The 17,320-nt window shown below is 28.8% G+C and overlaps 1 long non-coding RNA gene across 1 annotated transcript in view; it reads right to left on the bottom strand.

Moving 5' to 3' along the window:
* The window catches only part of LOC113376964, a 50,244-nt gene that overhangs the window by 11,489 nt on the left and 21,435 nt on the right, over window positions 1–17,320 (bottom strand). The window contains exon 2 of the long non-coding RNA XR_003367073.1: window positions 7,470–7,528. This is a non-coding gene — a long non-coding RNA (uncharacterized LOC113376964). The remainder of the gene's footprint in view (window positions 1–7,469; window positions 7,529–17,320) is intronic.

Below are 17,320 nucleotides of genomic sequence, written 5' to 3'. Positions count from 1 at the left end.
ATGAAGTTCTTCAAACACAATTGCATGATGAGTGAAGTTGCAAAAACAATATTTGTTTAGGCGTCGTTTAACGTAATCCACTGTGTGAACGAATATTATAGAATTTATTACTCAGCAATTACTTCATTTCTCTAATGAAGGTTCATTTCTAAATGCTAATTACAATGACAAACAGATCATGCTATATTTGGAGTATGACATTAATTACATTATTGTTTTTAAATATTATACAAATTTTTATTGCTATTATAAATATATAATTTATAATTTATCATTATATAAATGTATATAATGGTTGACACTAATAAATGTGTGCATCATGAGTGTTACCATATTACTAATAAACATTATTCGAAATTGTTATATGCTGTATTCATTTTCACCTAAGTGCCATCTTATACAGTAGCAAATAAGTTTTACTTCAATCGCGTGTGAACCTTACGCGCACTCTCCTTTTATTCAACGATATAAAAGCTAGACTTTCATCGTTGCCACAATTTTTATTTTGCAATAAATTTTTTAACGCAATATTTTTTATAAAATAGGAGTTCTACCAATTAACCTTAAATCAACACTATTCCTCGATTTAGTTACCGTTTCTAGAACATGATGGGTTAAATAAATGATTTTTCCTGAATTTACGTTGAGCTTTTGGGAATAATGGGCGACGCTTATAAAACTGATAGTAAACGTAGATATGCTTTTAGGTCGGCGGTACGTGCATCTCTAGTTATAAAAGGAATTATGGGATTTAGCAAACCCGAATTGTCTGATAATTATGCAAGTCCGAAACATTAAAGCACACAGGTGCGCTTAATGTGCAAACTTCAGAGATCGTACACGTTCATATTTAGAATACAGAATATTATAACAGAATATTAATTCAAATGAATCATATGTATTTACATTCTACGAAATGCGTTATTGTATCTACATGGTTTTGTGTTTTGCACTACTGCATAATTTATACAATGTATCAGCGAACAAATTATCCAAACCTATTCAATAAATTTTTTGGATGAAAAACCATCGATGAAAATGGCTTTTTACTTTAAGGTAAGTTGCAAAAACTTCAAGAGGTATTATAACTGACACGACACGATCAACCTAAATTGAGATTTAGATATTTAGATAAAATTTCAAATTAACTGGTAATATTTTTTACACAGATATAAAGAATCTATTTACAGAATTATTATTTAATTTGTGTGAACAACGTACAAGTCCATAAACTTGAGATAGCTAGATTTTTAGAGAACACTGTTACAAAAAGCATTTTTTGGCAATTCCAAAAAATCGTATTAATTACGGTTTCTCCGTATCTAGTTTATTTCAATGGCTTTCAAATTTGTGAAATCATTTCAACTACTCTTGAAAAAATGTCGACAAAAGATCTAAAATCGGCCTTCACACACACATACACACACACGCACACACACAAATACACATGCTTTTTCCAAATTTGTGTCTTCAAAATCACTTGAAACGTCGAGAAACATAAAATTTGCAAATTGATGACTCAAAAAAATAATGACAATTTATGCATTTCATGGTTTTGTCAAACTATTCAAGCTTTTATATTGTTTAATTGAATAGTATTACTTCTTAGGGATATAATGATGTTATCTGATACTCGATAATAAATATTCAATACTTAATAAATATTAAATTAACAAGTTGAAGAATTAAAGAAATGTTTTTTGGACAGAATTGGAAAATGTTCTTACTCAATTTTTCTTTTTTCAGCATATAGGCATTACATGCGTTTTTGATGAAAAGCAAAAACTATTCAAAATGAATAGTAGAAAATGTTATTGAAATAGCTAAATTTAAATTTTTATATTGGTATTTTTATATATCGAAAAGTTGAATTGATTTTTTGTAAATTATATGTGTGCGCATGAATGTTTGTACGGCAAATACAATATTTGAGCTTTTATCGATGTTTTCTCAAAAACGGCTGAACTGATTTCAAAAATTTCAAAGTTACTAAATAAAATTCGATGAAGTCAGGTCATTTCTTAAGAATTTGCAGATTTTAACACCGTTTTTGCATAAAATCGTCAATCGATATTGAAAATTTAAAAACCCTGCAGAATTTGAGAGTCCTATAATATCATTAAATTATCTGCGTCGCTTTTTAAAAAGCAACCTAATACTCGTAATATCTGTTTCATAAATTTGTTAGCAGTACTTGTGATTTTTTGAAAAAATATTGCTATGTAATTTTCAAGTGGAAAACCGAGACAGGTATTGATCTTGAACCTTCTGATAGCTCTAACTAGACGACAAAAAAGCATAAAACGGAGGATTTAAGTAATTTTTCTGGACACTCAAACGTCATACACATACATAGTATTTTTTTGCTTGGTGTCGAATTAAAAACTGCTGTATTTAAATTATATTACTATATATTTTTATTTTATAAACGAGTCATATGGCAAATTAAATTTCAGTAGACAAATCCTATTTGCACCTTCTATGATTTATTTTTAAGTAGAACACATCAATGCCTATATATGTTTCATAATCGCATATGCTATTTCCCAGCATCGTTTCAATGCCATTGTTGATGAATAATAAAACGCGTAAATTTTCTGTATACAATTCACAATCAGTGCTCCTTTGATGGCTTATGATAATATTTTCAAAGCACTTTTGTAAGAAAAGCATTGTTTATATAATATGTTCACAATTATGCCATGAATAGAAATAATTAAGAAGAAGGTTAAGTGCGTTTGAGTAACCGACTTTATGAGGCCATAATTGATTACATTGAAAAAAAAAAAACAGAACTAAAATGTTCATACTAAATATTTTGTTTTTCTATCATTTACCACACATTGAGCTTTTAATTAGCTATATTCATACTTAGGAATGTTTGCTAAATCGAATTAACTGTGTATCAATCAACTGGCGTCTGCCCAGAGTACAGGTACTAGAATTTTTCTTTGGATGGTTTGCGTGATCGACAGAAAAAAATAAAATTGATCTTAATAAAATGCTATTAAATACAATTGTAATGAAATTTATACAAACATCCTAAACAAAAATGTGTTTTATGGGAAACCATACCGACCGTTTGTCACTGCCTACTGAACGGAAAGGAAAGCAGTTTTGGCGCTGGGCTCAACGTGTTAACGTTGTAAAATATGACAACTAGGTACCAATGGCATTTTGCCTTAAGACAACTTAAAAAAATATTCGGTTTGTATGATAATCCACTTAGGAGCCGATTCTATCGCGTAACAGAAAAATTTATGACAAGGTCATGTTATGAAGGACTTTCCATACTAATATTGACAAAAGCCATGCGGTTGGTGTGCAGTCAGGCGAATTTCTCAGGTTGTCTTATGGAAAACATAACCTAAAAGCCGCACAAATTTAAAAAAAAAAACGATGTTAGATAACAGTGTGTTTCTGATATAGCTCCATAACATACGAGTGACGTTGCAGTTTATGTGTAAAACTGCCTGAATGAACAGTAAATACATGACATTTTGACAGTATTTAGTATGATTCATTAGTATAATGTGTGGAAGTCGGAGCATAATATGGCCTTGCCGTAACATTTTTCTGTTATGCGACAGAATCGGTCCCTTAATGTAGAGGAATTTAGTTTTAACAACACTTGAGATTGTAACAAAAGAATTTTGCAAGTTTAACTATTATTACATACATGGATGATTTTTTATAAACAAACCACATCGTTGACTTTTAAGATTTAAAGATGTTCGTTAAAACAATGAATTCTATCATTCTACAGATATATTAAAAATCTGTCAAAAATAGTTGATCACCAAGAAACGGCTCTGCCGATCTTTTCGAAGAACTAACTAACGCAATTCCCAACTGATCACCTTTACACGGTTTTTAAGTTCTTAAAATCGGTTCACGATTTTTGGCTAAAACATGGTCAACATTTTTTATACTTTTCTGCTAATTTTAACCCTTTCGACTCGGATGCCGCCGCAACGACGACAAAATTCATATAAATCTCGCAATTGGCGGGTGGATAGGATTGAAGAAACGGCTTGAAGGATCATGTTGCTAAACTGACAAACAACTAACTAAATTTTTGAAATCTGTTTAGTCGTTTTTGAGAAAACGTAGACTGAAGGTTAAATATTGGCTCACATATACATAATCACACATACTTCTTAAAATTTCGTCTAACGATTCAGAATGATTTGACGTCGAGAAAACAAAATTTTCCGTCTGAAGGATAATGAAGTCGGAATTTTTGGAGATTTGAGTACATTTGAAAAATTTATTTTAAATATACTTATTTAATTTGCTTAAAAATCTTATTTTTTTTTTAATTATTTACAATGTACTATATTTCCAAGTAATAAATGCTCGTGAATAGTAATCGCAATCGCCGAATGATTGTTAGAAATTGCTATATCCTAATAATTATATATATATATATATATATATATATATATATATATATATATATATATAGATATATATACAAATTATTTTGTTATTCAAATTTATTCTATTTATTCTATTATTGCTTTGAATCTGAAGCAATTCTCATCCCGTGACTGTTCTTCGGAAGCAATATATCTTAATTTTAACTTCCTAACTGAATTACTTTGTAATTACGAATTTCACTTGTGGTTGTTCAGAAGCGTTATGATTTGTGTAAAAAATTTCACATAAAAACCTGAAAGCATTCAAATTACTTTAAAAAGTTTTCAAGTTGAGTAAATCAAATTAAAATATTTTATGAGTATTTTTTGTCGTAAAAGCGTGAGTATAATGAGAAGTTAGTAACTGTTGCTAAACTTTTTTATGCAAGTGCAACTTTGATGAAATTTTATAATAGTAGAGAAAATATCAGTTTTATGTTTATGCTGTTATGTATGTTTTTTTTTTGTCATGGGTACATAACAGGATTGCGAGTTCAAGCTCCCGCTTTGTCGTCGTGCAGTAGTGATGCCCATTTTGAAACTAATAAAATTCTAATTTAATCCTTCAGTCTATTTTGTGTTTCCATTTTTTGGTCTTTTTTAACAAAAATGCATCTAAAGCACTGTTTTTCTCATTTCTTTCTCTTTTAGCAAGTGTTGATTGTGTGAGGCAAAGCAGAATTAAGGTAGGTGTGACTGTAATTTTTTTTATTGAGCACTATATTGTGTTTATATATGAAATTATAAATGCATTTAAAGTTTTCTGATTGTCATTTCCGATGGTGTGAATGGCATAATTTGAAGGTCATTGATTTCTGTGTTGACAATTAAATCAATGAACCACATCAATCATGCACACTTATTTTTTCATGTAATTATTTAATATAATGAAATCAACAGACAATAATTGGTAACGAAGAAAAATAACACATCAAAGAATTATAATTTTGAAAACTTTGAGTACCTATACGTACATTTGTTAATCCAAATGATGCTTCTGATTATACTTCTTTAATTATTTATTGTTAACCACTATTCAAATACTTGAACAATTATCGAAAAAAGTATTTATTTATTGTAACAAATTTTCGGAAAACAAATTGTTAAAGCTAGATTGGATGAGGAGTGAAATACATGAAGTTGTCGAAACATACATCGGTTTTTGACTAATTTTTACATATTAAAATTTGTTTAATTTAAAAATATAAAAAAATTCTTGGTTTTAATAATTTTTAATATTATATAATTAATTTATAATTATATGTGAAATAATTCATGTAATAGTAGTGGTTATGTAAAATTGCAGGCTGATAAGTTGAGATCTAAATATGTTGGTATAATAAAACGTGTGTATCTATAATTAGCTAAAAAATAACTAAAATATCGAAACAAAATTCGAAAGCTTTATGAAATCAATTCTAAGGTTCGAATTAAACCATAACAAAATTTAACATACCACATGGCATTTTGGACAGTTTTTAGTACAATTTTATACGAAGAAAAGAGCGTAACATATTTTAGGAAACTCAAGTCTAGGAGATATTAAAATTAAAAATGTTTAAAAATTTAATTTCAATCTAAATAACTAAATTTGAGAGAACTTATTATGAAAAATAAGTAGAACACATATTTCTAACCTAGACTCCGAATAGTCAATACAAAGTTTCATAGTTTCGACAACTTATTAAAACTTATGGATGTTTATTTGTGTGATTTGCAATTTCTGATAAAAACATACTCATACCATAGAGTAATAATGTTTTCAATAATGTTTTTTAATTGTTATATTAAGATACAAAATTGTATATTGATTGCCTCTTAATGAAGGCTAAGATGCTAGCCGAACCGTTTTTTAAATAAATTTCTAAAAATTTTCATACTATTTTTCTTGGTGTAACGCTCGACTTTTAAAACAATATATATAGTCAAATTTTAACTTCACTAAAAAAAGTATTCAAAATAATAATAATAATGATAAGGCAACGTATGCACTTAAAAATTATGAATAAATGACAGTATGATTATTCTCAAAATAGATCAAAATCTCAAGATAATAATAATCAGAATGATCAAAAATAATTTTAAGTATTAAAAGGTTCCATATAGGCCCCTTCATTTAGGTTTATATTAAAAATAAGAAATCGATAAAGGTAATTTTTTCATGTTAATAATACAATCATGAACTATCCTTCACGAGTTATCTGACCATTTTATTTTTACACTTCAGCCTTAAAGATCCGGTCGCAATTTATCATGATAAAAATCAGAGGCACTTCGTGCTTCACATAAGAGATTTTAATATATTAATATGATATGATTAATAGCAAGCAACTGGCGGTCTTATTAAGCTTTTTGATTAATTGTATCTCATTTAACATTTATCGAGAAAAAGCACCCAAGTGAAGCTGTTTTTTTTTTTAGTTCGGTTGCAACCACTCCGATAATTTATGTTAGCGGCACCCGGTGATTTAGTTCGGTTCAAGATTTGCGGCCTTAGAATTTATAGGTTTGCACTGCTGGGAAATTGTGTTGAAATTGGTAAGTAATTGATTAAAATGTTTTGAAAACATTGCCCGAATTAAATTTTTTTTTCTAGATATATGACAAATTCAGAAGAATTAAGAAGTTTGGAAGTTATAAGTACATTTTTTTCTAGTACATATTCAGAAGTCACATCAAATAATATGGATTGTATAAAAGATTTCGGAAGAATTACATGTGTGTTCCAAATTTCTACTCAAATTCCCAAATTAAACAGAAATCATGAAAAAAAATAAAACAATTATTTAAAATTATTCGATAACAATAACTCAAACGATAGATAGTAGATAGTTTACCTATCAAAAATGAGACACCTGCACAATTCTGTTTACTTCGTCGGTTTGCGAGACCGTACCTATGACAATATTATGCAGGATGGTTTACATGTCCAATCAAAATAAAAAAGGGATTTTATTGAAATATGCCTGTTACTAGTTACCCCCTTTACATATTGCTAATAATAAAATATCAAATGTTTAAATAATCAGTAAAAGGATAATAACATACCTATATGTTCCTGTTAGTTCTCGATTCATTCTGATATCTTGCTTATATAACGTTGAACCCTGAAACCAAAAATATATTTTAATATTGCTACAAACAATTGACAAATTTAGTTAAAGATATTTTCAGTCAAAGTAATAAACAAAATCAAAAAGAAATACAATATGAAATTCTGTCAGCTCAGAACCACACCCAAATCTATATGATATCTTAACGTTCATATAAAAAAAATTTTTGGGTATCAAATCCCAATTTAAGTTTTTCTATCCTCATGACACTAGTTATTTCTTAAACTGGAATCAGAACTATATATGTTCTGTAAACTATGTGTATGCTGGGACGTGATTCCTTACATTAATAATGCTATTTCCTAGGCTCCAAAATGCTATTCTTACTAGATATTTGGCATCTACAAATTTAATGGAATTCCTGATATCAATACTGCTTGATATCAAACTGATCGTGATAAGTATCGGTGGTGATATGGCAATTTAAATGAAAAGAAATTAATATTTTTCAAAAAAAAAACAAATTATGTAAATAGTTTTCTCAAAAATATAAGTGGGTTCAACGTTTTACACACGCACTCTCAAATGCCTTATGCACTTTATATTTTCTTTGAACATATTGCAAAATGATCTTGAAGTAAAACTTAAAAATGTGGTGTGTGGCATCGTGCCTTAAGGCAAGTTGCTGGAACTTCCCGTATCGGAGAAAAGTATTGGAGGAATAGTAAATTTTTTCAAACAGATTATTATTAAGACTGTAGTAATGTCTAATGATTATAAGAATGATATAAACTGAATTGCAAAGTTAAAATTATTTATTTAGAGTATAAGTGAGCTTTAGAGTTTTAGTCAGAATTAAAATTAAAATCCGAATTATTTTTTATATACATATTTTGTCCCAAAAGCAATTGTTTCGTCAATACAAGCAGAAAAGTTTTTTGAATCAGCAAATCCGATGCTCCATTCCCTCAAAGACTATTTTTATTTTCTGCACTTTTTGCTCTGTAACTCCAATACGGGTGGACCGACTTTTGCCAAAAACTAATCAGCACATCTCCCTATCAATAAGAATCGAATGTTTTTTGAACCATTCAAATCGGTTGATCTTCGCGCCCGAAAACGCGTACGAAAATTGTATCCATACATACATACATTCACACACACACACAGACACACTTTTATTTTTACTAAGGTATGCCAAAATGTTCAGAAACCTTCAAAACGTGAAAATATGCAATCATTTTCAATCACAATTTTTGGATGATGACACTAACTTACCCTACGTGAACAAAAATTTGTAAAATTACAAATTTTTGTATATTTTCAGATTTCAATAAAAAGCCTGGTAGTTGATAAAAATTCTGGTAGTAAGTATAGAGTAGTAAGTATTGAGCAATAAATCAATTTCTGTGCAGCCGGTCTCTATATCGTGTTACGCATATGCAACTTTATTACAGTTTCATCGCAGCCATACATTATTCATGATACAATATAATTAATTGTACTGTATGACACACTCTGACCTTATTAGCGATCTAATTATGGAGGACTCTATTGTATTGTTTACTGATACAGTTAGAACTGAAAATTCACTTAATGATCAACACATAATTAAAAATCGTTATATAGATAATAATACAGTAGATTCTCTTTAAAATGACCTCGCTCGTTAGGACTTATTACTCAAAACGATATTTATGTCGATTGAACTAAATGACTCTTTCGGGGTAAATTAATTATGCTATAGCGATGTTCAATATAACGTTATTTTATATAAATGATTTTGATGAGTCGTATGTTTAAAGCTTCTATAAATTTCATGCACATGCGAAAATGAATTTATTGTACAAACAAATGGACAAAATAGTCTTAAATATCATATTTCTAATATATATAGATGAGGTTGTATTTAATATGGATATTTTTGAAAGTCTTTGCTCTCAGGGGCTGAAATGCTTCCAAATTGACAAAAAAAGATTATCTGAAAATTCTAGCTCTTAATATTAACTCTAAGATAGTTAGCATCACTTGAACCTTGAAATCTATATTTTGTACCTTGAAATAACATGGATAAAATTCCATTTGATTTTTAGAATTTTATAACTTAGCGACAAGTGAATTAAAATTTCAGGAATAATATTGAATTTGCTTATGTTGATTATAAATGAAAAAAAAAATACAACATAAATTTGATATATGCTATAAAATAAGTGTTTACTTAGGAAGTAAAACCAAGAAACTTTGGTGAGAGTGCGGACTATCTTAAAGTTAATACTAAGAACTGAAACTTTCAGAGATTTTTTTTTAACAAATTTGGAAGTATATGAGTCCCTGGAAGCATGGAAATTCGAAAACATTTATATTAAGGACCATCCTAATATAGATATATATTTATAAATGATTTATTGCAACAACAGTTGAATGCCACATGTCCAAATCGTTTTGGGTATGGTCTGATATATTAGTTTTTTTGTTAAGAAATAACTGAAACTTTAGGCTAATGAGATATTTTAACTTTGAGTAACCCAATTTTGCTTTCTTGGGACACATTATTTTATTAGTAGAAGGGCAGGAAATTTACATAAAATTTTACTTTGGACAATCAATTAGTTAAATATGAATCTAAGATTTTATGGAATTAATGAGAAAAAAAAAGAATTATGTAAGTATTCCATACCAAATTTTATTGAATATCTAACTTGCCTCAAGCAAAACATTTGAAAAGTATTATTTTTGGTAATTCTATGAAAATTTTGTCTTACGTATTATAAATTTCAGATAATTTACTATATAGCTATTACTGTGCTAATCTTCTTTAGAAGAAAATATTACTATGAAATGATATTTTAGCAAAGTATGTTTTAGGACAAGTTTTCCTTGTGTGCAAATTCGCGCGATTCAAGTGCTTTTATTGCTTTGGAAGGCTAGATTTACTATGCATTTAAATGCATTTAAATACATGGGCAATGCATTCAGGTTTTATGGTACTGCGCGTGGAGATAATTTTCACGTATGATACATATAGATCGTCGTATAAAATAATGATAAATTTAAAGTCTCATAAAAATAAAAATCGGGGTTAACTAAATTTTTTATGTATGCAGAAAACGTGGGACATCAACGTGATCGATCAAAAATTCAGAATTAAGTTTGTACCTTTTCTACACATTTAAAATGTAATATTTTAGATTATTTGTTTATTTAATTAACTAAAAAATATATACATTTGCATAAATATCATAATAAATCTACAGCTAAATACAAAGAAACGACTAAAATTCAATCAGTACAATTCCTAAATAACATACTCTGGACAGTTCCTGAATTTCTTAAATTGGTTCAGGGTTTTTGGACGAAAAATTTTGAACTTATCTGCCAACTTTAAAGAAATGGCTTAGCCAGTCGTCATGAAGAATTAATCAACGCAAATTTTTATCCAGTTTCATCTAGTGGCTTTTAAAATTTTTAAATGGCTACAACCTATTTTTGAGAAAACGTAGCCGAAAATTTAAATTTTGGCGCACATACAAAGACACATACCATTTACAAATCTGAATTTGGTGTCAAATTCAGAATGGACTGAAATATCGAAAAAGCAAATTTACCAAATCGGATTTTCTGGTGAAAACAAACTTTTCTATCGGAAGGTTAAATTAGTTTTACATGATTTAATTCGGAACTTATTTTGGAAATTCCGAGCAAAACACTTTATATTGTAGCTTTTCTAATTTTAATTGTGTATGTAGAACTAGATAATATAGTAGATAGGAGATAACTGTATTAGTAGATAATAATATAAAATACCTTTTTTATTAACTTATTTTTGCAACAAGTCCGGAATTTTTGAAAAAATGTGAACAACTACCACATATTATACTAACAATAAGATTTTGAGAATGTAGAAAGAACAAATATTTTCATGCCTTTATTTAGAAAAAAAATTATGATGCATATTTACAACATTAGTAAATATTTATAATTATATAAAAATGATACATAAACTAGTTGGTATTGGTATTTAGCCTTGAGACAAGTTACATGAACTTCCCGATATGTGTAAATAATCGACTTAATCAATAAAAAATAAATTAATTTATGAGCGATTAAAAGTATGCCGAGTGGATCTATTACACATAATTGAAAATGAACGAACACGTTAACTCGGAGTATTTCCTAAAAAAAAATTTTCAAAAATCAACAATTTATATAATTGAATCAGTTTCCGCAGGACTTTATTGGTAGGTATGTTCATTAAGATCAAGTACTACTATCGTTATACCAAGTAAATCCTCTAATTGTAATATTAACAAATGTCAAAAAGCTACTCATTTTTTCAAACTTTGATAAATTTTTAAAATTATACTACTTGTCGTAAGGCCGTAATATTGCAGTAAGTTCTATAAGACCTTGATATATATCGCCAAAAAAAGTTCCATAAAAATCGGCTTAAATTTTTTTTTTCAACAGTTCATTACAAGAAAACGGTTCGGTAGATTTTCACCTAAAACTAATCAGTATCATTCCTAACTAATATCTTTCAAACAGTTTTTGATTTGTTAAAATCGAATCGGTAGTTTGAGCTTAAATGTGGACGAAAAGTTTAACACTTTTTTTCAAATTACAAAGAAACGGTTTGGCAGATCGTCTCACATAACTGACAAACGATAGCCCTCATTGAGATACATCAAATGGCTTTTAAATTTCTGAAATCGGTTCAGGCGTTTTTGAGCAAACGTCGATGAAAGTTCTAATTTTGACAAATGCCAAAAAGACGATACTAATTTTTGCAAACTTTGATGAATTTTTAAAGCTTAACGAGTTGTCGTAGGGCCGTAATATTTCAGTATGATCTAGAAGACTATGGTATCTACCGTCAAAAAAATAATAAAAATCGACGATTTTTTTCTTTTTAAACTTTATTACAAGAAAACGGCCCGGCCGATATTTACCAAAAACTAATCAGCACGATTCCCAACCAATATCTTTCAAACGGTTTTTGAATTTTCAAAATCGATTAAGAATTGCAGGCAAAAACGTGGACGAAATATTTTTCACTTTTCTGCGATTTACAAAGAAACGGCATTTATTTATATTTCTATCTATAAGCCAATAAGCCTTTTGTCTATAGTACATCCTGACTTAGTATTTTTTAGTTTTTATGTGTAGACTATATGTAATATGCCCACGAATGTTCACTTTCACTTGAGATTATATTTAAGATCTACCCTTAAGTTAATGTTTGATATCATACTGCTTGATATCGAGTTGGCCTAGGTTGTGATCAAACCCGGAACTAGTTGATAAACACCAGAGAACGATGACTCTGTCATACATATTACTAAAAACCGTGCACAATGTATAAGTTGAGAATGTCAAGTTCTTTGTCATTTAAAATTCATCGTGGCAATAACAACTCCATCCGGTTATTATTCATCGTTCAATAAGAATTCTTTCCGAGAAATATTCGAATGAACTGCAATATGCATTTTTTAGAAATATACACGTATATTATAATTTATGAACTTATCTATTACTCAGCAAAGTTTCATTGTAAAAAACGAAGTAATAACAGACTATGACTAGGAAAATACATGTCATTATAATCTCGAACTAATGTGACCAAACTGTAACGTGCATTTCAAAATAGTCTAGACGGCTAGTAGTCGAATGTGGACTCCTCCACAATATAATAAATATATTGTAATATGACTGACTTCTATTAGAACTTATATAATATACATAGTATCATGTCTGTCGCCAATAACTGATCGGTTAGAGGTGATAGTAGCCTTCACAATATTTTTTTACATCGTCAACTTTTGCTGATTCTTTTTTGACTAACCATCAGAACTGAAGTTTCTATAATTTGCTGCGATAACGTTCAACGTTAAATTTTTACTAATCGGCGTTTTAAGGAACAAAATAGTTGCTCTATGTTTTTGATGTAGTTTATAATAAAAGGTTATATTAATTTATTCCTGTTATGCCATGAAAGGTTATTTTCACCTAAAAACATATTTTTAACTTCCCGTAGGATAATTATAGTAATGGGCCGAAAATCGAAAATGAAGGGTTTTGCATATCTCGACGTTTTGAAGGTTTCTGAACCTTTTGACATACCTCAGAAAAAATGGATGTATGTGTGCGTGTGCGGATACAAATTTTCGACAACAATTTCGGGAACACCGATCAACTGATTTTAACAATTAAAAAAAGATTCGATTATTATTGATAAGGGGACGTGCTGATTAGTTTTTGGCAAAGGCAGATCTAGCCGTTCCAAAGATACGGGGCAAAAAGTGCCAAAAACGGTAACTCAGTTTTTAAGAGAACGGAGCGTCCGATTTAATCATTCAAAAAACATTTTACTTGTATTGAAAAAATTTTGGGAAGGCAGATCTAGCGCTTATGGACTCTCAATAAAAGTAATTTAAAAAAAATGTCATTTGGCGGTCAAAAATGTTTATTATTGAACATACATACATCAAATTATCAAAAATTTTATAGAGATTTTAATATTGGGTATATATTTTGTGTAATTTTTTTTGGGTTCCGTACAAAGATTTTAATTTTGAAGTTTTTTTTTATATGGCTCTAACAAATGTCCTCGACATTTTCGACAATATGGAATAACCGATTTGTATGATTAAAAAATCATTCGGTTCGTACTCGATCGCGAGGCGTTTTTGCAAAAGGCGATTTTGCCGTTTCGGAGGTATGGAGCGTAAAGGGTGTAAAAACGGTTATGCAGTTTTTGAGAGAACGGATTATCCGATTAGATTAATTCAAAAACCTTTTTGCTTGAGTAGATGGTGTGCTGTTCTCTAGAGAAATATTTCCCTAAAAAAAACAAAAACACTGTTCTCTAAATTTGAACGTTTTACTGACTGTATGTAGTAATAATCGACAGTATTGTAATTGTAAGAAATAAAATTGAAGTTTTGATTTTAATAAAGATATTATTCGATTGTGTATCGATATAACAAAATAATAGGAGCTCATGAGGCAAATCGTAAAATGCATAATATATCACTATAAAATGTTATAATTTAATAAGTAGTTGTACGTAGTTATGTTTTAAACCATCTCGTTTTCAATATTTCTTGCAAAAATTGATAAGATCAATTTGATTCAACTTCTAATAAATAATTACTCCAATAAATTCATATAATAGCGTATTATAATGAAAATTTGTTTGTATTAAACTCGTTTGTCCACAGATGTCGTTAGGGGTTGATTGGCTCACTTTGCGTGCCTCGCGTTGCGTAGTATAGACTAATGCAATGTGCACTATATATACAAAGTAAATGTTGATAGAAATTTAGCAGATACGTGAAAATCGAATGCAGTACCAGATGCCAATTAGTCTGAAAGATTAAATCGAACGCGATATTTATTTGTAATAATAATTATTATTAAGATTTCATCTTCTCAGACTACCCGGCATCTGGTACTGTATTCCATTTTCACGTATCTGTGAAATATTCAAAATATATGTCCAATCAATCTTGACTCTCGAAAGGGAAGGCGCGATGCTTTTGTCATCTTGTCAGTGTCACAGTGTATTATGACTTTATCCGTATATATTCAATATTATACAGAAATAATTAAAATTTACCAACTAATTAAAAAATAGTTGCTTACAAAGAAATAATTTATGAATGCATCATTCATTTTTAAGGCAAAAGCATTGTGATATAATTATTATCTAATTATTTAAAAGCAAATAATGATAGCAAATAGGTGTGAAAACTGTTATGCAGAACGGATTATCCGATTAGATTAATTCAAAAAACATTAAAATTTTCAAAAGAATTCAATGTTTCAAAAAAATCAAATTTTCGAAATCTTTCATAATTTCAAAAAAAAACTAAATTTCGAAAAATTAAAAAAAAAATGGTTTTTTAAAAAATTTGACAATATTTAAAAAATTAAAAAAAATCGAATATTTTCAAAAGTTTCGAAAATCTCAATTTTTTTTTTGAATTTCAAAAAATTTTAAACTTCAGAAAAAAATTAAAATTTAAAAAAAAATTCTAAATTATCAAAAAAATTTAATTTAAAAAAAATGACTTTTGTAAACGTACACATAAGTTGTTTATAAAATATGCTTATCACCCAATTTAAAAAAAACAATTATTGATTATTTTTATTCCTCGAAAATTTAATTACGGTACGGGTAGTTCCAGCAATTTGGCTTAAGGCACGATGCCGTGCGCCCCACTAGTTTGATTATATATCAATAATGCTAAAATACAAGGCATTTTGACATTAGTATGTATGTATCAGAATTCATCGTATGAATCAGAATTCCCGTGTAGATTCAATTACTAACACGTTGTCTGTTAACTGTTTGATTTGTTTTCATGATAAAGTTTGAATAGCAATGCTGTGTATTCAATGCGACTATAGTTATTCAAAAGTTGTGGTTTTGAATAGCTACTAGAGGCAAAACGTATTCCTAGGCACCCCGTGAGGTCTGGGTCGTCGAGTCAATCCCGTCCAACACAAATACAAAATTATTATCTGCGTAGTAGTAGGGTTAACAACCTCTTCTTCCCAATGCTACTTATACGACTGCATCCATACATAAATACATATATACATACATATATATCCATATCTATGTATAATTGTATATGCTATAAGTATATTAAATGCATATTGAAGAGCATATTAATGATATGACTCAAACGGTTCACGAATTCTGGTAACATAAATCATGCTTGGGTCACATCATTGCTTTAAACACATTAATATAATAATCATTAGTCATGACGAAATTTTAATATGAAAAGACCGCTTATTACGCACAGGATCGTACTTAGGGGTATATATTAAATATTGGAAATTGCGACGAGAGATTACGACGAAAGCAATAGAGATGAATTTAATTATAAATTACATACCAAAAATAATAAAACGGAGAACAAAGTTTGATTGAAGAAAGAGTGCGCGTAAGGATCACACGCGATTGAAGTAAAACTTATTTGCTACTGTACAAAGTAAAAATAAAAAATAAATACATCATATAACAATTTTGAATAATGTTTATTAGTAATATGGTGACACTCGTGATGCACACATTTATTAGTGTCAACCATTATACTCATTTATATAATGATAAATTATAAATTATATATTTATAATAGCATTAAAAATATGTATAATATTTAAAAACAATAATCTAATTAAAGTCATATTTCAAATATGACATGATCGGTTTGTCACTGTAATTAGCATTTAGAAATGAACTTTCATTAGAGAAATGAAGTAATTGCTGATTAATGAATTCTATAATATTCGTTCACACAGTGGATTATGTTAAACAACGCCTAAACAAATATTGTTTTTGCAACTTCACTCATCATGTAATTGTGTTTGAAGCTTCATGTAATTAAAATTAACATACATTCATTAACTGCTTGTATTTTTTCTACTTTTTTGCTGGCGATATAATCTCATTCTTTAAACAGCTATAATATCTGTCTTGCCTAAAAAATATTTTTCATTTTAATAACTTCAAAGATTTATAGAAACTATGAATAATTAAAAAATAAAAACAATTTCTAAGGAACAGGGTAAAATATTAAGGAACGGGGTAAAATATTCTTCTAATTCAGGCATTTTTCATTAAATCAAGATTTGTACTACGATATAACTTTAAAATGTTTATTTATCTATGCCGATTTCCTTGTTGATATCGGTACGCATACAACGATCGTTGTATCTCTCTCTATTCACATACGCGACGACTAATCACAATCGACCCGTATAGAAATGATGTCATCGAGAGCGAATGACAAATCATTGGCACTCGAATCTGCCGTAACGCACTTCCGTTGT

The sequence above is a fragment of the Ctenocephalides felis genome, unplaced genomic scaffold, assembly GCF_003426905.1.
Source record: "Ctenocephalides felis isolate EL2017-DRISC unplaced genomic scaffold, ASM342690v1 CF-g0.4_SCAFFOLD_01886, whole genome shotgun sequence".
Taxonomy (NCBI): Eukaryota; Metazoa; Arthropoda; class Insecta; order Siphonaptera; family Pulicidae; genus Ctenocephalides; species Ctenocephalides felis.
The sequence above is the reverse complement of the archived record's forward strand: the minus strand, read 5'-3'. Positions and strand labels throughout refer to the sequence as shown.